The sequence below is a fragment of the Cyanistes caeruleus genome, chromosome Z, assembly GCF_971803275.1.
Source record: "Cyanistes caeruleus chromosome Z, bCyaCae1.hap1.1, whole genome shotgun sequence".
Taxonomy (NCBI): domain Eukaryota; kingdom Metazoa; phylum Chordata; class Aves; order Passeriformes; family Paridae; genus Cyanistes; species Cyanistes caeruleus.
In genome coordinates, this window is record NC_141732.1 from 68,484,720 (window position 1) to 68,509,203 (window position 24,484).

At 38.0% G+C, this 24,484-nt stretch overlaps 2 long non-coding RNA genes across 3 annotated transcripts; one reads left to right on the forward strand and one right to left on the reverse strand.

The window, feature by feature from the left end:
- The first annotated feature begins 423 nt into the window (after positions 1 to 423).
- On the forward strand, positions 424 to 24,386 carry LOC111941530 (uncharacterized). Of its 2 annotated transcripts, none has more exons than XR_002870089.2 (3): positions 424 to 510; positions 18,921 to 18,978; positions 24,299 to 24,386. It is a non-coding gene; the product is annotated as an uncharacterized LOC111941530 (long non-coding RNA). The 2 variants fall into 2 exon arrangements; XR_002870090.2 differs by lacking the exon at positions 24,299 to 24,386 and adding an exon at positions 22,733 to 22,802.
- LOC147648549 (uncharacterized) lies at positions 16,134 to 22,737 on the reverse strand. The gene is made up of 2 exons (XR_015281216.1): positions 20,847 to 22,737; positions 16,134 to 19,754 (listed from the first exon to the last, which is right to left on the reverse strand). It is a non-coding gene; the product is annotated as an uncharacterized LOC147648549 (long non-coding RNA).
- Positions 24,387 to 24,484: the final 98 nt, after the last annotated feature.

Genomic DNA, 24,484 nt, shown 5'->3' on the forward strand with positions numbered 1-24,484 from the left:
AACTGAATACATTCACAAGCCTTAAAAAAAAAAAAATTAACACTGAAGTAATCTGGCAGCAAATGGAAAGGCATACAATTCTTCCTGCTCCAAGTTACCTATCACTTTTATTGATTTTTCAAACTTTGCAAGATCATTTCTATATAAGGTACTGGGCTTTTAGGGAATGCATCGTACTGTGATGCTGCAGAGCAAGTTGTAGTCATCACAGGGAAGAAATTCTCTTGGTAGCCACCTTGCTGCTATCACTTTTCATGGAAGATATTAACATGATTAGTCTTCTGTATTCTGCATGAAAGCAACTCCCATTGACAGCGTGATTCATCTATGATGCAACTCCCAATATTGAATCCACTTTATGGTAATCACACTGTCTTATGGCAACACACATGGCTCACCGAAATGTACCACAAAGCTTTGATCACAATGGTTTACCTACAGAATCAAGTTATCACCTCCTAGCTGCCAGCCTTTTGCTCCATGTATGAGATTTTTCTCCCCCTCACAAAGGTAGGTAAGGATGCTGGAGAAGTGTGAGTAATAAGTATTGGAATGTAAGATTGGCATTACTCATTACGGCAGGCTCTGTGTGGGCTGGTGGTCACTGACTGCGTGTGGGCTACTTGGCAGGGAAAATGGTTTTGTATTTTGGACAAGATTTTCTAGATTTAGCAAGGACCTTACAGGCAGCACAGAATCCATATGAAATGTAGGCAACTACTCGCCTACAATGATAAGGAGCACTTTGTTGGGACTTGCACAGTTTTACACCACTGGAGCACTAAAACACATTGCTGCTGATAATGGAACAGACTCCAGGCTGAAGAAAATTTTCTTGTCCTTCTGCTGCTCTTACTCACTTTTCTTCACAATTACTTGGTTAAAATAATGCAAAACTAGTGCCTGCAACTAGTTACTAAGTTACAGAAGAGGAGGACGGCTCTCCTGAAGAGAAACCTGTTAGATCAGTGAATGTGAGAGGAAAAAGCTCAGCTGAGGGTAAAAAGGACTGATTTTAAAGATTTTAAAATAAATCTTGTTATGTGCCTGAATTTCAGGTTATCACTGTAGACTGCATGGACTGAATATGCTATGGACAAGAAAGTAGAATTAATGCCTGATATTTCAGTTCTTTTTTCTGAAAGAACAAAGTGTTGCAGTTATAATCAAACATATTGAACAATTCATTAACCTAATGAGAAGGAAGCATGGAAACCTGTTACTGAAGACAAAACTCAGAAACAAACTGAGGATAAATAAGCTGGACTTTGAAATTAAATGTAGCATGCTAACTGTCAGAGTAATTAGGAATTCTAATAGCTTCCTGAGGAAGCTTCATTGGAAGTTTCAAAACAAAATAAAGGAACTTAATTTTCAGCTGTAAATTAATCATTATCAAATCAAAAAGGAAAAGAAAAAAGACACCTGTACATCAGTGTCTCACAGGATACACCTCCAAATATAGGAAAAGTTATTTAATAGATTAGCATGGAAAAGTAAAGTCAGAAACAATTAATATTATCTCAAAAATAAATAATCTCAAAAATCTTTCCAAATTCATATATCCAGATTATCAAATCAATAGATTAACAGACCTACAGCTGCAGAAACTTTATTTTTAACATAGGGATGTAAGATAAATCTAAAAAGTGTTTATTATTGGGGATATTCAATGTATATGTAACTCGTGCAAACATTCAGGTGACTATTAGCATACAAGTCCAGACATGAGGCGTGTTTGCATATCATAATACCTGTTAGTCATAAGCAGGGTCCCACAGTGGGATACAGTGTCCAGCGTCTCTGTAAGTGAGCTGGTTTGTTGATAACACAACACTGGTTGGTGAGATTAACATGTTAGAAGGGAGAGCCATTTTACAAGGAGAGATTTGGAAAGGTGGGCAAGTCAGAACTTTATGAAGTTTAACAAATATGTGTGCAAACTCCAGCTCCTGGGATGGCATAACCAAAGATCCCAGCCCAGTGCAGGGTCTGTGTGGCTGGGCAGCACTTTGCTGGAAGAGATCTGGGCTCCTGATGGACAGCAAGCTGATCAGGCCTCAGTGCAAAGGCAAATCAAACCCTGGGCTGCATCCATGGGGGTGTTACTGTCTGTGGCAGACAGTCTGGAGCAGGACTGAGCACACTTCCACTGGATGAACATGCATTTCTGGGAGCTGATGGGTGCAATATAGCATCACCTGTCATGTGAAACACGTAACTTACTACTTCCTTTTGGCATTACACTGTGACAGGTCTTTCACACCTCTCAGGACAAGGCCAGTTCTGGTGCCCAGCGCTCCCTGCATCTGACTACACACTTATTATGTCTATACAATGTGCTAAAAATCAATTCCTCTCTTAAGGAAGTAGCTAAAAGATATAACCAAGAAACCATACTAAACACAGTCCACAGGGTCAACACTTGACCTTTTTAAAAACTTCCAAAGTGAGGAAAAGTTTACATCAAAATGCAAAATATTGGAGATCTACAACACGGTTATTTAGATTATTGTTCAGAAAACAGCATCTGACTGTTCTGGTGGACAAAATGACCAAGGCAGCTTGATGAATATTTTTTGCAATCTTACATGAATTTACTTCTGACTTTTCACAAGTTTCCTGCCTTGACAATTAAACAAAAGTCATTTAAACTGTTCACTAGTAGATGAAACTATCAAAAAAATTTTCAATCATGCCAAGTTTTTGCACTGAAGGACTACATGGATGCATATGGGAAAAAACAAACTAAATCATGGTCAAGGCTTTGATTTTGTAAATTAATCATCCTGATTTATGACGGAAAAACATATCACTAAGAAGCAAAAAAATTAGATATATTTTTATTAAATAGAGTATTGATGCTTGAAATGCATCATCCCCATACCCCTTGACCATTTACTATTAAAGTTGCTTCCTTTTGAAATCTTCTGTATTTGCAGTCAAAACCCAGTGTATGTACAAGTGCTTGGTATTCCAACCTAGGGGAAAATAAACTCATTCACTTTCTTGGCAAATGGAAATATATATACTTTAAATCATATTCTTCCAGATGCAACACTATAAGGAATACATAACCTACCTACACTGCTCATTATTTTCCTGCAAAAAGCATAGAAAGAGGGTGAACCCAGCACAGTGTTATTAAGCCATTTGCTGATGCTGTAGTGGCCCATCTGGTCATACTATGCAACATTTCTTTAAGCAATGGCTCTTCCTGTTGAATTAGATCATGTCAACAGGGTGTGTAGTGCTCTAGAAACCTTTTATTTAAAGGGTTGAGGACAGTGTGAAAATATATTGCAACATCTAAATTACTAAATTTCCTCTTCTTTTATTGTGGTCTTGCAGCAATGTTTTCTTTAATAGATTGGTGGCTTGAGTGAAACATGCTAAAATGTTGTGGTGTCCCATGCTCAAGGGGAAGAGTGACCCAAGATTTATTGATGTTTGTGGTAGAAAGGAATGACAGAAGTCAGAGGTTCTGCAAAAGTTGTGAATTTTTATTAGAAAATTACACACTAGGCATGGGCATTGGTATAAATCAGTCCGTGATGTCCTTGTCCAAGCACACAGAGGTGGGTTTTGAACAAAAGGGTAGGGTGAAAGGAAAGAGGGGGAGAGATGGATTAAAGAGGGGAAGAGAGACAGATGGATTTCAGAGAAGGAGAGAAGAAAAGGAAGAATGAGAGAAAGACTGTAAATCCTGGCTCCAGAGCTGATCCAGCTGACAGTGTCCTGTGACCCAGAGTGCTGGGGGTACCCCTTTAGAGATAAGTTTTCCCACCTTGGAGATAAATTTCTCTCTTTCTATGCAAATCAGTTCTCATGTGAAGTTCATTCTTTCAGACCATTCTGGAAATGGGTCAGAGGCTTTGGGGGTCTTGGGTGGTCTTGATACACAATACAGTCCATATCCATTTCTTGGCCTCATTCCTGCTGTGCTGGGCTGTGCTGCCTATCTCCAGGAGCCAGGACAAGGACATCTGTCCCAGAAAGTGATGCCCTGGAGAGTTTTACAGAGACCTACATGGTCTCTTCTCCTGATTCCTGTTCTTTTTCACAGCGTGTCCTTACCAACCATCCTTGGTTGGGTCCACAGCCATCTGGCTATCAGTGACATACACATCTTCTGGGCTTCTACAGATGTTCTCCAAACATTTTTACTGCTGAATCTGCTTAGATAAAGAATTATTTGGTTCTGTCAGTTGATAAAATTTTGCCAAATTTATCTCTTTGCTACTTTACCAGAGAAAATATCAACTCTGTAGCTTGAAAAGTTGAAATAGATTATGCTAAATAAATCTCATTAACAGGTTTTATCCTTTATATCTTAGGATAGCAATTATGCAGTCATTCCTGTGTACCATACCACCAGTGTTTTCATTTGATAAAGATGTGGCACCTGGTGGTTCTCAGCTATAGACATGTACCCTTTCAGACCATTAGCAAATATCACAGCCAAAGAAGTCTCGGTCAATGTCTAAATATTCTTCAAAAGAAACCTACTTGAAATAAAGCTCTTTGGAGGTCAGTGTGACCTTTCCATTTACATATGATGTCGGATTTCTCTTTTGCCACAGAATTATCTTCTCATTCTATACGCATTTCTCATCAATTTTCCATACTTTATTATCGCTTCTTGCATTCTTAATGCCACAGAGCAAAGCCAGGAGGCCAATCTTGAATTTGTGTTTAGGAAACCCTGCACTGGTCTTTGAAGAATAGAAGAAAATATTCAGACAACATTCAAGAACCTGGTGACTTCAAGGCTGCATTTATGACATTAAAATAATCTGCTGAAAGCAGCAAGTTTTGATGACTGCTGAAGAGACTTCTGTTGAACTCAGTCAGTGGGTTAACACAGAAGAGAGAAGGAAATACACGCGAGATTTGTCAAGATATTTCTAAGATTCTTTTGAGGTCTTATTTTCCCAGAAGTATAAATACTATTAGCATAGGAAACATCCCAGAGCAAAATCCTGATCCTGTTACTGACTGCATGGGTTTTGTCATTGAATTCAATGTCTTGAGGCAGGTTATTAATTTGACAAAAATAGAAAAGTGTGTCAGGTCACCAGGGAAGGAGTAGAGAAAGAAGTTGTTTAACCACTCTTCAAAAACTTTTTTTCAAGCTCATCTACCACTGCACTCTCTCTTTAGCCACAATTCAATAAACTAGATATGGTTCAATGTAAAATACCTTTATGGGTTTTCTTAAACACCCACAGATTCACAAGGATTTGCTTTCTTTTAGCAGCTATTCCTCACCCAGGCTAATTTACTGTGTCCCCCCATGTCCCTTACCTGCATTATGGCTTTCACAACAGGTGCCCTGCCCAGCTGTGCAGTCCCAAATACCCATTTGCCCTTGCAGATCTGCAGGAAGGCTGACCAGAAATGCTTTGCTAACTTTGTGCCACTAAACTGTCCTGGACAAGGTTGTATTGTCACAGATCTTTGGCACTGGTGGAATAAGGCAATGACACAGTTTCACTGTGTATCATTTTATACTAATTTATAATCTCCTCTAGAATTTAAAGATCTTTCATCAGATGTTGCACACTTGTCAGCTCTCCATGCTCCAGACCACTCCTGAGAATTTCTTCTTTCCCTTGGGAAGATAAATAAAAACACTAAGTGTCCTGATGAGTGGCATTTCTGTGAGCATCTGTAATATTTCAACCCATCATTATTTCTAGTAGCTTAATCACACTGATTATGAATTTATCTCCACATACGTGTTTAAAAACATGGCCCATCTCTTGTACTTTAATCATATAGAATCATCTTCTGCTATAAGAATTGAAGTCAAAGAATATTTTTCTAATAAAAATTTTATTAAGACTTAAGTAAAACCATGTTAAGACAAATGTATCTGTCCATAGCAGTGCTGAGTTTTCATGGGTTTGGTTCAGCCCTCTGCAAAGTTACACACAATGGCTATAAACAGCATGAGGCAAACACACAGAGAAGAACAGGTAAGAATGCCAGCTCAGATCAGTAGGCAGGACACTTGCTTGTTCCAGGAACACCCACAAAGCCTAAAGTTACTATCACTGCCCTCATAGGTGCATAGACATGACAGCAAATGCTGAGAAAGAGGAAGTTTAAAAGCTTAAGAGTGAAGCACTACCAGGTTGAAACTGTACTTTCTGGAATTCTCCATACTTTGTGTTGTGCCCATGACACCACTGACTTCACAAAAGTGGAACTGCGCCACTGAACATTCCTGTGACTTCCAAATTAACTTATGCCAGTTTAGTGGTAAAATAAAATATAGAAGTCAGGCTGACTGCTTTAGAAATCTGTCAAGTAAACTCTTGGAAGGTTTTTAAATGCACTGAAAAGAAAACAATTATGGATTAGCCCAGGCTGGTTTGCTATTGTTTTTACTGTTTGTCTTATTTTATTTCCACTAATATTTTTGAGCATATTCAACTTATTACTGTTTTCCACTTCACATGGATTTCTAAAGCAGAATGGAGGGAATATATATCCTTGAAAACAAAATTCTCAATACTAAGTAATGCACCATATAGATTAGGGATCTCTCTCCACCTGCCAGGTGTTTGACACAAACTGACTTTTTTTCACTCCTGCACAGTTCCACTCTTTGGACATCTGGCATCTCTCTCTGCATCAATTTTCTGATGTATTTTAGAAAATTATACAAACTGTGTAATAGTCTACAAAGACAAAAGAACAATTTTCTCAAGGATAACTACAATAACTGGAACTTTATACAGCGGTGAGTTAATTACATATATCAGAATGATGTTTCTAGATGCGCCAAGTATTAAAAATTTCCAAGAGTCTGAGCATACTCATACACTGGCAAAAATCAAAAAAAGGTAATTTGAAGCACTAGAAAGAGGCCAAAGAATAATTGTTTATTCTCTGAACATTTGAACTAAATATTATGGATCCTGCATGCAATAAAGAGAATGCCATTACTTTTGTATTTTTCATCCTTAGGGGGAAAAGGTCTTCAGTCTAAATGCACTTCTTACCACTTTTAATGAAGAGCTCTAGATGTGTGTGGTTTTTGGATTACATCTTCCAGAATTCAATGCAGTAGAAATTCATCACACTTACTCTTAATTTCCCACATAACAGTGCAGAGGAAGTTAAATCCCAGGTTTGATATCTTTAAAATTAGAATTTTGACTATGCATTCCAGGTTTTATATATAATACTTACATATATCAAACGTGCTTTAAGTTATTTAATATTTTATTAAAGAGATTTAAATTATTTTAAATATTGATGTTATTATAATTATTACTATTAGTAACTTTCACTGAGTATTTTTTCTTTCTAAAGACATGGTATCACTCTTATGGTATCTTGGTTTGTGAAATACACTTCTTACAAAATTCTACCAGAATTAGAATTCATAAATCTTGTGGGTATGCTACAAATTCTCCATTTTTAAAAGATGCAAGGCATAAGCAGCCAAGTCAGATGCTTTGAATGCTAAATGTGCATAGCATTCACTATTGTTAATTTAGAGTTATTATCTTTAAGGAGATGGTTCTGGTGAAGCAGCTATTTGGTGGTTTTCAACTTTTCTACATCTGTATTTTAATCTATTTGGGAAAAGTGGTAATACTTAATAAAAGAGATAATGAAGGGGAACAGGCTAGGCCAACATATTAAAATTATACTAAATGGGGAAAATGGATTTGTAGCAAACTGAGTATCATCTGTGTGCTCTTTCATAGCCTGTCTAAATTCAGTTGGCTTTGCCTGTGTTGTGCACATCCCAGAACCACAACCACAGCTGGCACCAAATCATAATGTTTTTGTTGGAGAAAAACAGGTCTGAACACTGAGTAATCAGAAGTACAGCATGTGTAGCAATCTTGGGAAGACTGTTAAGCATGCCTCTGCAAGGTTTTCCTCTCAGCTCCATGTTGTCCTGCCCTTTTTTTTTTTTTTTTTTTTTTAATTACTCCTATCCTATCTGTCTGGCTTAGATAAGTTGCTTGAAGAAAAAGCCTATTCTAGGTATAAAGCAAATAGCACTCTATAAACTCTAAGGTGTACCATGAAAAGTAATGACACTGGTCACTAGTGTTGTTTTCTGTTTAGTTCAAAGGGAAATAAAAAGATAGGAGACTGCCAACAGATTATCTGAAATTAATGTGTTTTGTCTGTACTCCTGTATTGCTCCACGTTAGCTTAAGAGAAATAACCATAATTCTTCTGCAAATGGGACAGATGCAAAAGCAGGACACATGTTGCTGACAGTCATCTGCATCACAAGGGTCTGGAAGCTGTGTGTTTATAACAAAAAAGTGAAGAATAGGGACAGGTGAGCTATTGCATCACAGTTGCTTGTACTTCTGAGCCAGGCTGCTGCCTTGAGCTCCCCTGCTAAGCATGGAGTAACTCCAGTACTATCCTACATACTCTATGAAAATGTCCTCTAATCCCCATGAAATTGCACTTGGTGAGGGTTGTGGGTTAAGTGTGAAAGGAAATTATCCAGCAATGCAGAAGCAGGCATGCTAAATCAAGTGCACCCTGTGGGATACTGCAGCAGCTAAAATGAAAGGCAGTTTAATATTTCCTGCTTTCTTCAATGAACATATTTTAAATGGTGTATAACAGAGTGCAAGATTGATGCTATAACATTAAAAAATGTACAAAATAACTGAAGATGAGCTAGAGATATTCTAGAAAAATAATCAAAATAGAAATTTCCAAATTCCCATATTAATTGTTGTGTTCAAGTAAAAAAATGCACTTCATGTTAAAACAAATCCCTGTTGGAATTTCTCTCTGTCTGAAAGATAATATGGGCAGAGAGAGGTATGAAATTAATGTTAGCTGGAGACAAAATTATGAGAAATAAATCCCAATACTAGAAAACTTCTTCATTGGCAAAACAGACTTTATGCTACAAGACTCTTTGACAATCTTTAGTTAATAATCCACAGACTATAGTTATACCCCAACACTTTCATTCAACAGTTCATTCCAGAGAGTTGTTCAGAAACCAATCTAAGTACAATTATTCCCTCTGAATGCATGTCAAGGCTGTTTGTCCCCTAGTATCACTTAATCCTGCTCATTCTGCCAAGCTGTACTTGATGCACTTGATGTACTTTATGTACTTGAGACTCTTTGTGCTCATTGCCTTCTTTCTGATGGCATCACAGGTCTATCTTCATAGTTTTCCATTATTTGTCACAATAGCTACCAAGAGAATTCTGCATATTGGCAGCTGCATCTTGGAGGCACCTCAGGGGCTCAGCCTGCTGTCTTCTGTGCTGAGAAAAAACACTATTCTTGGTGCTTGAACAATCTAAACAATAGTTAGAGACACTGTGCCCCAAAGGATGGCAGAGGCAGAGAAAGTTGAATTATAAGGCGGGCTCACCTGTTAATGCCAGAGGCAGGCTTGGTCTTTAATGTGCAAAGTGCACAGGTATTTTGTCATGGCAAGGCAACAGGTGGGAAAAGTTTAGCTGGGAGTCGTAGGGAAACATTAGCAAGTGTCAGGAGCACCTAAGGATAACCAAGGTGAGGAGACAACTGGAAGAGCAGAACAGTGATAAAGCTGCACCTGGCACTACACAACATATGCTTATCAGCTAGGAAAAAGAAAAGTAGATGGAAAAACTGATTTTCTCATCAAGAACTCAGGAAAGCTGTAAAAGAAATTTCACAACAGTTTTAAATTTTTAAAGGCTGTCTAATATAGTAAAGAACTATTCTAGTAAAAGTTGTGGAAGAAAGTTTTGAAAACAAAATCCTCTGGGGATGTCCATCTGGATTTCTCCAGGTTCTCCAGGTTCTTCCACCAGAACAATTATATTAGTGCAAAGGATTCCTTTAATGTAGTGTAAAGACCCAGTCCTGGTCCTATCCCTTGGGGGCAGGAAAGAAATACCAGCAACCAGTATTAAGTGCACCATACTAGTTGTCTTATTTTATTAGTTAAATATTAGTTAAATTAGTTAACTTATTTTACTAGTGAAAATGCAGAATGAAGCCCAAAATTAAGTTTCAGTGATATAGGTCTCACAGTTAATAAGAATTTCACAGGAGCTAGGAGAATGGCCTGTAGTCTTAGTCTGAGTCCTGGGCAAGAGTTTTAGGAAAAATATGTTTTTCACTGTCCATCTCCTGTCAGATACAAGGTGCTGTTGCTTGTCTACCACGAGCCATGGGGAGCAAGCCAAGTGTGAGATTGCACTCTGGAAGAAAAGACTTGCAGAAGCTGCTGTCCTTCCTAGAAACTGAGTGCTAAATATCAGCTGACATATCCAAACCCCCCAATAATAAAAATAATTCAAGTATGATAAATGATGATCTGCAATCTTTCTCTAACCTACAGTTGCTTTTACCTCTTCCCAGATGACAAAAAAAATGGTCTACAGTTAAGATCTCTGGTTCACTGAAAGAAGACAGAATGAGTGTTAGATTTGGCTACCTATTAAACACAAGATAATAATATTTTTCTGCAGATCTGATTAGGACTCTAAAGACACTGGCAATCTGAATGGTTTAATGTGATTTCTCAGTATGAAAATGTAAGGTTCTCCTAGGATTAGGGCCAGCATTTCTTGTGTATTGATTTGCTCTTTTTGTTTTCTTTCGTTTTTTGCCTTTTAGGTAGATGAATAAGAAGACAACCATAAACACTAACAGTTAACTTCCACATCTTTTATATAATTAAGCTTAAATTAAGAGATAAGTATGGAAAAATTTCTTAAGGGTAAAAGTTTATCCTCTCCATGGACAAACTGTGTTGAGTCATCATCGTCATTATGGCACAACAGAAAATTACTTCAGACCTAAAACAATTAGTGTTATGAGTCATTTCGCCAATTGTTTTAGACCTTAAACCGATGTTCTAGCATTGTCATGTAATGCAGCAGGCTTAACTAGCTGAGCAATCAGGCAGAATGGTGGGACCAGGAAACAAATACAGACACCATGAGTATTTCCTCTTAAAACGAACAAATACCAGAGCTATATGATTCCCAGTTCTGTGTCACATCCAAGTAGCACAGCTCAGTTAAATACTTCTGTATTTTTTATGAAACAGGGTGTCCTGCCCACAAGAAGTTAGGATCAAAAAAGAAAAAGACAGTTCCTGTTCCATTCCTACCACAATATATAAACACTCCCACTAGCTGTCTTAAATAAAACCTGAGCTAAAATTCAGAATGAGTCTTGGGAAACAGCAGCTTCTAAGCAGAAAACCACTACACAGCACCTTGTCACTGGCACATAGTGCAGCAAACTTTAGCAGGTATAGTATTTGAGGGCTACAACCCCATGATTAACAACAGCTAATTTTGAAGTACAGTACTCTTTTCAAGTATTAAGCCCTGAACAAAGCCTTATTTCCAAGATTGTTTCAAGGCAGAAAAAGAAGAAAAATTATTCTCACTGCCATTGAAAATTAGGCCTTTTCATTTTAAAGAGCACATGGGATTCTGAACATTTTTCTGTCGTACTTGAGAAAAAATTCTATTAAATTAATCATGAAGTTTAATGTTGCTATTTCAAAAATTTTTTTAATATTTTGGTAACACTACAAATTTGCCATGAACCCTGCTTGAAGAAGGAAGCAAAGAAAAGGGCCTTTCCTAATGTGTTCACTACCCCAAACCTGAGGTAGCAACAACTGCAAATAATAAAAGTACGTGAGGAAGAGTGTAACATAAAAATATTTGAAGGTTCTGAGTTCACAGACACTTCACACACAATTCCTGATAGATAAAAATCAAGTAATCTTCTGATTGTTTCAATTTTTATCTTTAAACCGCTGCATTTCTCCTATGTGGACTACACAGATCTTTGAATTGCACCCATTTGTGATTCCCATTGCAGATGTCAGAATTAAGGCAGTTTTATATGCAATAGTATACACTTTTCAAACTTCTCAAGGTAATATTCAGAAAAGCAGGAGCAACCCAGTGCTTATTGACAACTATACTCCCATTCTTACTAAACCAGTAAGATTATCTTTGCAACATATTTTCAGTCATGTGATTCTTAGCCGTGATAGTGAGGCAGATTCCATTCTCCTTGGCCCCTTTTGCATTCACTTTAAAACAGGATTTTTAGAGTTGTTTCCTCATGAGTAAATTCCACTCCTTGCCTGCAAATCCCCACATACTGGGGTGTGTCTCCAGGTGAGGCTGAAGATTAAGACAGGAATTTGCCAGAGCCCCAAGGCAGCAGAGCTGATCAAACAAGAACACATTTCGTTAGCTGAGTTCAGAGCACCACTCTCTGGACAAATATTTGCAGCATTTTCTTACCAGCACATGGTAGTTACTCCTCTGTAATTGTTTTTTAATAGACTGCATCACTTCCATAGTTACTGATGAGGAGATGTGATATCTTCAACACTGGCTACTTTTCTTCCATATCTGCTTTCTTTGTGTAGCAGCAATCTTGAGGCAGGTATCAGCAGGAGCAGTAGAAACCACTGACTTCAATTAGTGAAGCCTTTTATGGAAAACAATAGTATCATCTGATACTTTGGCAGTTGGAGTGCAAATTTGAGAAGAATGTTTTTTCCTCTCACCCTCAGAGAATGACAAGTTGTCCTTAGTAGAATCAAAACATTTTTCTTTCTCAGCCTGATCCTAGGATGTATTAAAAACAGATTGATCTGGAACCATGGATGTTGAATGGCATACTTCTGATGTTTTCCTATATATACATATTTGCTACTAAAATGTCTGAAAAATTTGAAGGATTACTCCTCCAATGAGAAAAATTTAGACAACAAAAATAAGGGAATGGCACAAATTAAGTGAAAATGAGTTCAAAACTGGTTTTTCAGTCTGTGGACTGTGATTTCTGCTGCACTGAGTACAGCCTCTCCATGTGCATGAAGGGCAGTGATGCAGCAGGCTTTCCATCAGTACCACAGCAGAGTTTTGGATCAGAAACTGCCCTGCCACAGGTGGAACAGAGATGAGATAATGTGTTATGGCTGTACTGCATTACAGCACAATGAAGAACACCATATGAAACACATAAAGGAAAACATTAAAACAGGAAAATCAGGGAACATCATGGTTGAGTTCATACACTTATATGGGATGATCTGAGAATAAAAGAAGGTAACAGGCCAGTTCTTCAGTCACTGAAAAAATATACAACCACATTACAGTCAAGGGAAGTATTACAGTTCTCATCCTCCTCTAGTGATCTCACCCACGATGCAAACCAGATTGTAGAGACAAAGCCTTGAACACAAAACAAGGAGATTAAACTTGAGGTCAGTGAACAGGAAGCCAACAAGCCTGCTGGAAGCAAGGAGGTGGCATGTGCAAGCACCAGAGGAAGCCTGTCTCTCCCTCAAGGGACAGCAGCCTTACACACAGCTCCATTCTAGCACCTTCCTTTGTCACACAAGTTGTAGGAAAACAGTGCTGCAAGTGCTGTGCATCAGAGGCAGCTGAGTTATGGGGGATGTTTTCCACAGAGCATGGCAGGCAGCAACACTGTACAGTTGTAATTTCATTTTCTCTTCTCTTGAGCAGAGGGCGGCTGAAAAACATCTTGTAAACCAAGAAGCACTAACACATGTTCAGTAGGAACCAGCTGTTTATTCCAGCTGTTTATGACTACCACCCCCAAACACTGCTTTTACCTCATCACGCAACTACTTGAAAATTTATACACTAGTTTCATGGGGAAACGTTTGAAGTCTGACTCAGAATAAAAACAAACATCTGTTGCCAAACCATGACTGGGCACATAGGTAAAAAATAAAGAAAAAGCAATCTACCTCTGAAGATATGAACAAGAGAGTTAAAATGGTAATAAATTGGAGGGGAGGGATCTTGGGGGTTTTGATTTAGGTTTTTATTGCTTTTGTCTGTTTCAGTAAAATTAAAACTTATTCAAATCTATTTGACAATGTTTTATTCAACTTAAAATTAAGGAAAAAATATTTAAATGGGTACCAACTGGTTTGCTTTCTTTTAAACATAACAAAAGATTTTATTCAATCCTTCTGTATCTATAATGAGTTTAGGAGTGCTTGTTGTGCAATTTTAGTTTATTTTTTCTTTTGTATGTCCATAAATCTATGTTTTACTGTTGTCTCAGACCTATTCTAATATTCTGGAGCAGTATGTGGGCAGTGACGAAATCCCTTCCGTTTAAGTACCCTTAGCCACTTCTCCTCCTTCTCAGAAGGAGGTAAATTAATTCATTACAGGTAGTATAGGTAAATAGGTATCACACCCATCTCTTTCTCTGTGCTGAATCTGAGGTGGTCTCAGTGCTCACCCCAGAACTGATGAATGCTTTGCCTCGATGAATGCTTTGCCTCTACTTCCTTGCATCACTACATTTCAGACTTCTGCACTTCTTTATAAGCACTGACAGACCAAGTAAGAAACCTTACTGGAAACAGGGTAGCTTCATCATCAACTTAAAACCTGAGGCCTGGGAGAAAGAAGCAAAAGCATTGACTTACCAAGGAAAGAGAGGTTTTTGATGAGCACATGTATGGAAACACAGGACGCAGTGTTGTTACCTCAGCAGCCCTGCATTCTCAAAGCATGTCACCACATGTCATCACGCTGCAGGGACAGAAAGCTGTAGCAGCGTGTGCAGTTGTAAATTCTGCTACCTTCTTTAGTGTCTCCACTAGGAAGCGTTTGGGTAGTCAGGCATACAGCTACACACTCCTGCTCAGCAGCCACGGATAGTGGCGGAAAGCTGACGAGTAAAAGGATGAGAAGGGTCTTTATACAGTGTTCCAGTGGGGTTTACTGCATCTACCCACCGAAGGAGTACAGGGACAAAAACAAGAAAAACCTTGGTGTTCAGATTGTATGTGGGCAGAGGGGGACGGACCAGAGGGTCAGGGTCCAATAGAAACAGGGTACAGTGGTGCATAGGCGGGGTCAGAGAGCGGGAGAGCCAATGGGATAATGGGGAGGAGGATTGCACCAAACTGCGGCCAATGGGGAAACGGGGAAGGGAGAACTTCCCAGAGCAAAGACTAAACAATAAAAAGGGGAGGTATGGCCGACAGGGTAGTTTGATACATTAGAGTGGCTGTGCAAAGAACTATGGGGGAAGACCGCTTCCTTATATTTTCACATGGGGGAAAACATATATTATACCACGGATGCTTCCTTCAACACCATTATTGCCCTTGGCTCCAGAGCCTCCACAGAAAGCCACTGCTGTTCCTCTCTCTGCAAGTGCTGAAGACGTAGGGGCTCCATTTCTATGTAACAGGTCCTCTCTGTGAAGTATCACTGATGCGGTTTAGAAGCCAGTTCCTCCTGATCTCCTGGAAGCTCAGAAAATGAAGGTCCCTGCCATACTTGATGCTTTCAGTCTTTACACCCACTGAGTGTGTTCAAAGACCATATTTACACCTGTGCCAGTTTGCTTTTTCCCCACACAATTTCCATGTTGACTTCAGAAGGAGAAATAATGGTCATATGTCGTTCCGATTGGGAACGGCGATAAAGAACGACACTGGACTCTCAAGGGAGTCACAACAGGAGAATTCCTCAGTTTATTGCTTCAGGCCTGTCTTATAGACAGATACGTGGAAAAGTACAGAAAGGAAACTCTTATTGGCTAGCAAAGTGCTACATCACCATCATTGGTCAGGGGCACTCTACCCCCCTGACCCTCTCTTGCAAGGGGAAACAAGAGGACAGATAAACAACACCTGGCAGTTGTTTTCTGTTTCTGAGGATTGTTTTGAAATCCTCCTTTGAATTCCCAGGCTAGCTTATCAGGCAGGACTGAGAGGCCATGGGCCTGCATTTTCTGCAGCTCTCTGCAGCCTGTTCCAAAGCTAGCATCCATAGTCATATATGGCTACAGCTCACAGGCAGAATAGTGAGAATCACTGATGTGAACTATTTTAGGTCAGTGTTACCAATATTCTCACAGAGCACACTGTCTTGTGGAGAACACATTGTCTCGTGAAAATATGGATTTTGATTGTTAGAGAAATACAGCTTTTGTCTCTTAGAAGACATTGATATTTTAGGCAGAGGAAAATAAATATAAATAAGGTAAAGTGTTGTTCTCATGCTCTCTAACATAGCCTGTTTTTTCTACCCAGTAATTAAATATATTTATTATTGACATAGAAACCAAGCAAAATCTGTAAGAAAATACAATTTAATTAAATGTAATACAACTCTTTTCCACCCATGCTATTTGAGTATTTGGATTATTGTGTCATACTTGTTAAAAAAAATATTTCCTCTAGAAGTTTAAATTAACAAACTTAGTCATCTTTATACATTGTTACTCCTAAAAGCAAAGAGAAATGGTTAGACATATAATTCTGAATGCTGCCTCACTGAGAAGAGTTTTCAAAATACTTTGTTTTTAGAAGGTTGGCATTGGCAATATCCCATACCAGCATCCCACTCAGCCTTCCATCTCCTTTCATCAAAAACTCAGCCCATTTAAAATGCAAGTTTCTGGCTACTTTGGTGTCATGGTTTTAAACAAGGAAAACCTATGAACTATGATGATGTGCTTAAACCCAATTCACTTAATCTGTGAATATAGATCACACAGACTTTGGGGTGGTTATTCAGCAGCTGACACTGTTGATTCAGTTTACTACAGATAAGGCAGGCAAAAATGGGAATGTGTCATGGATTACACACTTGGCCAGGAATATTCCTCTTTGTTATATGGGAGGGGCAGAGGCGAGAGATGGCAACTTCCACGAAAAGAAACCAAATCTAAAGAGGACTATTCAACTCCCATCAAGGAGATCATGATAGCACAGGACAGAGGCCTAATGAGATACACTCAGTCTTACTTGAAATACTGGCTAAAGAAATAATAGAAACTTACCTGGTTGACATGTATGGACTGTGTTTTGGGGCAAGTATTTGAGTGGAAGTACTTCCTTGAGCATTTTATTGTATTTGACCCCCTAACTTCTCTCTAGGACAACAGATGGTTGTTAGAAACATAAAGTACCTTGTACCTTTCTATGAAATATTTACTGCATGGCTATAGTTGTCCTCAAGTATCTTCAACAAAAATTGCAACTCTCCAGAACATAGCATAGAGCCTCACTGTAAAATTAAAAGCATAAAAAAGACAAGACACAGTAATAGCAGGTCAGGTATTGAAAGTGCTTGTTCAGGGTAACAGCCTGAATCAATATCAGAACAACTCCACATTCATAGATTTACTGGCCACTAAGGCATTCTGATTACCAGTGATTAGAAAGGATGCCCTCATCAACCCTTCAGAAGATTTCTTCCCAGGCAATAAATTTTCTCCATATTACAGAGTTCCTTTGACATTAAATATAGATCTGGAATCACTCATATTTTCTGTCTCTGGAAAAAAGAAGGCCCTGGCAAGGTAGCCACTCATCATTTTTATTGAGTGTTAAACTGACATGAAAGATCAATTTTAAACTGGTTGCCTACAGAGAAAAATAAACAACAGGAATGATGTAATGTCATGTCTTAGAGGGAGAAACCAGTGCTAAAGTAAAAAGTACTGTCTTGGTCTTCTCTAACTGGAGAGAGGTACCAAATATAGACTTCCTTATGTAAGTCCCACAGAACAAAGAATCGGCTCCAACACTGAAACATTCCTACTTACAGGATCCTTGTAAATACTAAAAACCTGGCAGGACATAGACCTGAGCAATGTGATCTAGTTGACTCTGCTTTGAGCAAGAAGCGGTTGGACAAGGCAGTATTTCAAAGACCTCTTATATTTCAGTAACTTTTCATTCAAATAAAATATTGTTTTAATTGACAGTTTTCTTAAAACTTCACTACCTGACCACATGTAGTTATACAAAATTCGCTTTCTTGTCCAGTATGGTTCTCATATCCCTAATAATACAGAATGGTTTGAGAAATAAATTAATTTTCATGAGTCAAGAACCTGAAAAAATAAAATTAATCCAAAAATAGTATTTTATGATGCAAGATGAAAAGGTTTTAGACTCAAGAGCTCTAAAAATCTTATGTTTTACTGCATTAGTACCAAGCTGAATTCTTCTGTATCTAGTATAGGCAAAAGTCAGGAATTTTAGTTGTGACTGAATGGGGGAAGCAATTACATTAAAAAGTGTGTAAAATATATGTAGGATGCTCCAAAGCATAATTGAAAGCAGCTGTTTTGAACAATGCCTAATTAGATGACATTTTTTGTTTCTTCTCTGAGACTGTTGCCTTAGACAATCTGTAAGCACTAGCCTTTTAACACTAACTTATAAGAAAGAAAAGGACACATATTATGACCCAAACAATGGGAACACTTGCTTTGGGAACTTTGGGGATGGGAGCTCCACATCTGTTTGACAGCTGTCCTGCTCTTCTGTTTACTTGGAAAGCATATAGGTTGCCTAAGGAAGAGTATTCTAGGGAACTTCCAACTGTACAAGGCTTTGTGATACTTTACAAGCTTCAGCTTAGAAGCAGCTCATAAATTGCATTGTAAAATGTATCTTTCTCTTACACAGTTACTACAGTAGATCAATGCATGAGTTAAAAAAAGCTTTATGAGAGAGATTTGCAATGAATTATTAAAAGCACCAAAACTTTTTATCTTAGTTCCCCTCAACTTAAGTAACACAGAAGCTACAAAGAAGAAGCTACAGAAGCTACAGTGTGAGAGATAGCCAAAAGAGGAGTTTCTCTCTTTTCTGTGCTTGGAAGAGTGGCTTGTAATCTTTAGGTAGGATAGAATGTAGGAAAATGCTGGATATCATCTGCTAACCTTAGATATACAAAAATGACATGACCCCTGAAAAAGTGCATACCTTCCAGATTTAAGGTTCTAGAAACTACACTTTTGAGTTTCTTTCACAAGTCTTTGATATAGAGGACTTTGTTTTCTGCTTTTGCTTTTTTGTTACAATGACTATGTTACTCACCCCTTCTCTTTTTCTTCACTCTCAGCCACTGAATCTGGGCTGCACAAGGAACAGAACCGTTAGAAAATTCATCCAAATTGAAGGTAAGACTGTAGTGGGATATATTCCAGTTACTTCCACCTTCTCACCTTCTTTTTTAGTTATAAGCAACAAAATAGGTGGTAGCCATTTGACCCAAGGCATGCCAATGTCTTTTCTCCTGAAGGCCACAAATTATGTGTGCAGTTGCCTTGACAATAATATTTACAAATATGTTAACAATGACAACATTAAAAAGCTTCTCTTACTCTTTCTCCCTAAACATTACTGCTTCCCTCAGTTTCCTTCCTGGCAGTACTTCAACTACTTAAATATCTCCATTTTGCATTTTCTTTCTGGAAAGCAAAATGGCCTGAAACTAAGAGGTGCACTAAATTCTTCTTTGCTAGTAGCATCACAGATACGGCATTTAGCATAATTGATTAAATGATGCTTAGTATCAGGACTATCATATCAGGAATCTAAAAATTAGTTATATTATTCAGATGGCATGAGGACCACAACTAAAAATCCAGTGGTTGTTGCAGTTTCTTATTGCCATGTATGAAACATTTCTCCACTCTTCCAGGAGTCCCTACTCCTGGATCCAGCAGCTAACCTCAGCTCATACAAGAAATTATGCAGACCTCTCCCACTGTGGTATTGCTTCTCTCTTTGAGAAGCAGGATCTTCCAAATCAGTGTAGACCTGAGAGGCCGTGTGAATCAGTTATGTTCCAGGGACTTACCTTAGTACCTTATGCTTCTACCAGTTTTGAGAAGAATAAATCAATCAGGTCCTTTTCTCTCTTTTTCAAATTTAGCCACACTGAAGCTTTTTCCTTGAAAACAGAAATACCAGATAAGCTACCCAGGTCACCAGTGTACTAATGAGGGTACACCATGTAGAAGATAAAAGATGCCTAGCAAACCAGATTTTTCACTTGATATCCCTCTGGATATTCTGATGAATCATATTAGTTTTAGAAGTCTGATGTATTCATTCAAATAATTTTAGTTTGTTTGAATTTTGATTAAAGTAAAAAGTTGAGATAAAATGCAGGTCTACATCGCACATCACACAAGTTTGTATGACTTGGTCATAAAGTAAACAAAGTAATCATTCAAGCTCCCAATATCTACTTCTTTGATGTCATCTCATTACTTAAAATATTTAAAGAAGTTGCAAAGCATTTCTTGTAACATCAATCAAATAATAATTATAATCCTTTACAAATGACAGTGCTAAAAAGTTAAGTAAGATATTGAAGTTAGCTTCTTCATTGATTCACAGAGAGATAATGAATAAAGGGCTTTCAAGAGTTAATAAAGAAATCAGAGAGGGAAGCTGTAGCTTTCCAAGCTATTTCACCATTTCCCCTCCCCTCCCTTCATCTGGATGGGATCATGTTAGTGTATGAGTCAGCTAATTATGAAAGACTTCTCTGAAATGAATTAGATGAACACAGCATCTTTAACAGAAACAGATCTTGTGACCTGGCAGAGTTCCCATCACAGTCCAAATAAAGCCCACCCAGATGTGACCACTTCCTTTACTGTAACTCAAAGAACAGAGTGAAACATCAATATGAACTTCCCCACCTAAGCATCTTCTTAATATTCCTGATGGATAGGAATAATAACCACTTTCTACCATGATGAATCAAATCATACATGTGGCACTAGACGCAGGGATAAAATAGTTTAATATTATTGAGAACCAAGCTACAGTTTTCAATAAAATATGTCAGTTTACTATTGTCTGCAAAAAAAAAGCTTGGGACCTATCTTAAAATGGAAGTTCTGATAAATTTAAGGGTTGTAAACTTGTCCAAAGGCACTATTATCCCATATAAACCCATATAATCCTATATAATCCCATATGATTTCCAGATTGTTTTCGGAAACTAAATGCAGTTGGTGCACTTCACTACCTGGAGAAGAGATTCTGTTCCTTGGTTGCTGGTCTGATTCCTGATTCTTTCATGTTAGTCCAGATTCAGTTCAGTGGTGACTTCAGTAACCATTGCAGTGGAATTGTGCTATGGTTCACTGTCTTGAAAAAACAACTGAAATATTATGAAGCTTTAGTTGGTTTTGTCTCTGTGGAAACATCAGGAAGCCAAGAGATTAGCTTTCCAATTAATACAAGCTACAGCTCAAGTCACAATACAAATCACAGATTTGCAATCCTAAACCCCTGCAGATAAGAAAACAAGGCAATATAAATTGTAACCTGCACACTAAATGAACATTTAATTCATTTAGCAAGTCGGATGTGACAGTAGAAGTGGTCACTTACCTGTTTAGACAAGTGATATCATTCACACCTGGTTAACATCAACTAAGAGCTGGGGGAAGAAGCAAAATCAGAAGCAACGGCAGAAAGAAATTCCAAGCATCAACACCCAAATCACATCATCTTGACATTAGACACTCCAAAAGTATTAGAGCAAAATCAGATACACATCTCTATACTGCACAGCTGCTTGCACTGAATTAGCTATTTACCTTAATGTAAAGCTAGTGATGGTTGGTTCACTAAAATTCGAAGCAGACAAGGCTACATTGGTCACATGAATCTCTGGAGGTCTTGCTGTGAAGTTCAATTTTTCATTTCCTCTTCTTTTTAAAGAGAATAGTTTGTAAATGCACTGTGTTTTTTTCAGTGGGACACTAGAGTGTGAGAATACCTAATTAATCTGGCATTGCAAACTGAGTTTTAAAGCCTGAATGATTAGCTTTACTTATTGTACAAAACACATGGCCAAAACCTCTTCTTTCTTATTCTAGTTAAAATAAACAAATATTATAAAGGAAGGCAAAACTTGACTTCTTATAGGACTGAAAAATAAGAGGTATTTAAAAAGATTCTGTCTATCCTTTTTAGTCTGTCAACTTGCTCACCCCTACTAGTATTGTTAATCAGGATTTCTTAGTCTGTTTTTTAAGAAAGAACATTTCATAGTTTTCTTATATTTTTTGACTTTTCCCCCACCTGGTGACCTGAACTACTCTAATTAAACTTTCCAGCAGTTTTCACACATATTTATTGAACTCTTTGGTTACATTTGACATAGTGTGTGTATATCTATCTTTCTGTTCATTTAAGTGATACCCAGTGAGATTTGCTGATGTGATATAAGTCTTTTTTCTTGGCCTTGAAGCTACCCAGGGGAATAATACATATTCCTTTTTAGGTCATGATTTCTAGTAAAGACACTGAATAATATCCATCACCATTTCATCCAATAAACTTTTTACTGCTAAGTCCAAACCAGTGCCTGTTAGTGCTCTCCAAAGAAAGTTAGAATCAAGCAATGTTTTCTGACTAAATGATTAATCTTCACTATATGCAATAAATTTGCTGCTGTACATTTAATTTTTAATATGAAATGTCGTACTCATTCTCTCTGACTCTATTAGAGCAAGTTCTTGTGGGGGAATGTTCTCTAGTAAACCAAACCAGAGACAGCTGGAACTAAAACTTGCTCAATATCTGATTATATCTCTTATTTTCACTATTAAACATCATGAGCCTTGTAAACCATTTATTGCTTTTTCATTTTCACTCATTACTAAAATGTTCTTATTGAATCTAAAACTGTTTCCTAACAAAAATTACGAGAGGGAGAAAAAGATTTACTACATAGAATCTATAGGAAACAAGTAGTCCCACTTCAGGATTTTTCTGTGTGAAATTTCAATTTCCTATGGGCCCCTGGAGGATATACTGTATTCAGCTCGTTCCACATAACCTAGAGGTTACAGCACTTTCTGAGCAGTGGCATGTATAAATTTCAAGCTTTCTCTGATTCAGGAGCTTCGAATGAGGTCTCTTGGAGACCAAACTGAGGACACTGTTAACCACAAGCATTCTGGAGCTCAAGGTTGGTAAGAGCAACCTCTTCTTTTTGCCAGCTTTGTCAGCAGTCATGAACCTTCTCAGTAGCCAAGTACCAAGAATCTAAGTGAAAGAAAAATATATCAGGAATGTTGAAACTTGAGGGTGGTTGTTATGACAAAATTACAACCCAATATCAATTCAAGTATGTATACACTTTTAGAGAAGTAAAACCACATTTTTCTATAAATAAACAGTGCTCAGAAAAATCCTGCTGACCCTGACAAACATCTGTGTCTGCACCATGTCATCCATCCAGACAAACACCATTCTGCATTTCAGTATCTTTTTTGTTTGAATTATCATGTTTTTGTACAGAATGGAGATTGTACAAGAATCATTTCATGATGCTGTTTAGGAAAAGAAAGGTTTCCCTTTTCAACTAATTAATATGGAATTTAAATTACTCTTGCTATTTAAATTTAAATAGCAATGAAAAAGCAGTCTTTTTAGCATTTTGACAATGGATTTTTTATCATTTTAATCCTATTCCTATTTGTTTCATAAAATATTTATTCCTCTTATATCATATTTTTTTTTTGCAAATCCATTTTCTTGTTCAAGAAGAATCTTCCCTCTGTAATTCTGTTTAAACTACATCATGGAGTGGTGGGGATTTTTCCTAGACAGAAGTCATCTTACACTGCCCTACAGCTTTTAAAGTTTACATTATTCAAAAGCCAACTTCTCTGGCTAATTCATACTGTCAAGCAATCACCACCAAGACAATCATGATTTCAATCTGCTTGCATGTGTGCTGATCTGTCCCGCTATCCTACCACAATTTCATTGTCAGGGCACAAAGAGATGGAGACTTCTTTGCACAGCAGACTGCAGTGTACAGCACAACTCTATGCACATGTTTGGGTGTCCAGCCTGACCAGCTGCCCACATGCATAGCCCCTGTTCTTGCTCTCTGTGCCAGACAGCAGAATTTGCAGCTTTTCAGCTCCTAGAAGAGACAACAGCTGTCTTTGGCAAGGCAAGGGCAGGATAAGTATGTTTGGTTCTCTCCCTCTCTTTGGTTTGGTGGACTTCCCTCCAGCTGTGTCCCTGACCAGGCCTCTCTCCTATTCCACAAAAACAGTAAGACAACCTGCTGGAGAAAGAAGGGGTGAACGTAGGCAGCTATGAGGTACTTGTGAATGCCAAATATAGAGAGAATGGGGACGTGGGCAGTGAAGCAGAAGACGCAAGACAGTCACTGAAAAGAAAGAGAATACACACTCCTATCCTTCCTGTCAGGGACCTCTGAGATCACCCAGTACATTCCAAATCTCTAGTGATTGTCTTTGTAGTCCTTTTGCCTCAGTGTCTTCAACAAAATCCACCATGGCAAAAGCACAGAATTCATAGACTCACAGAATCATAGAATTGGTAAGGCTGGAATAGACCTCTGAGATCATCAGGCCAAGCTACCAGGCTATTATCATGTTCACCATCAAAGTACGTTCTTACGTGCCATATCCATTTTTTTACCAGGGATGCTGACTCCATCACTTCCCTGGGAAGCCTGGTCCAATGCCTGAAAAACCTTCTGTGAAGAAATTTTCCTGATGTTCAACCTAAACATCCACTGGCACAACTTAAGACTGTTTCCTCTTGTTTTGTCATTTTTACCTGAGTGAAGAGACCAACCTTCACTTCACTATACCCTCCACTCAGGGA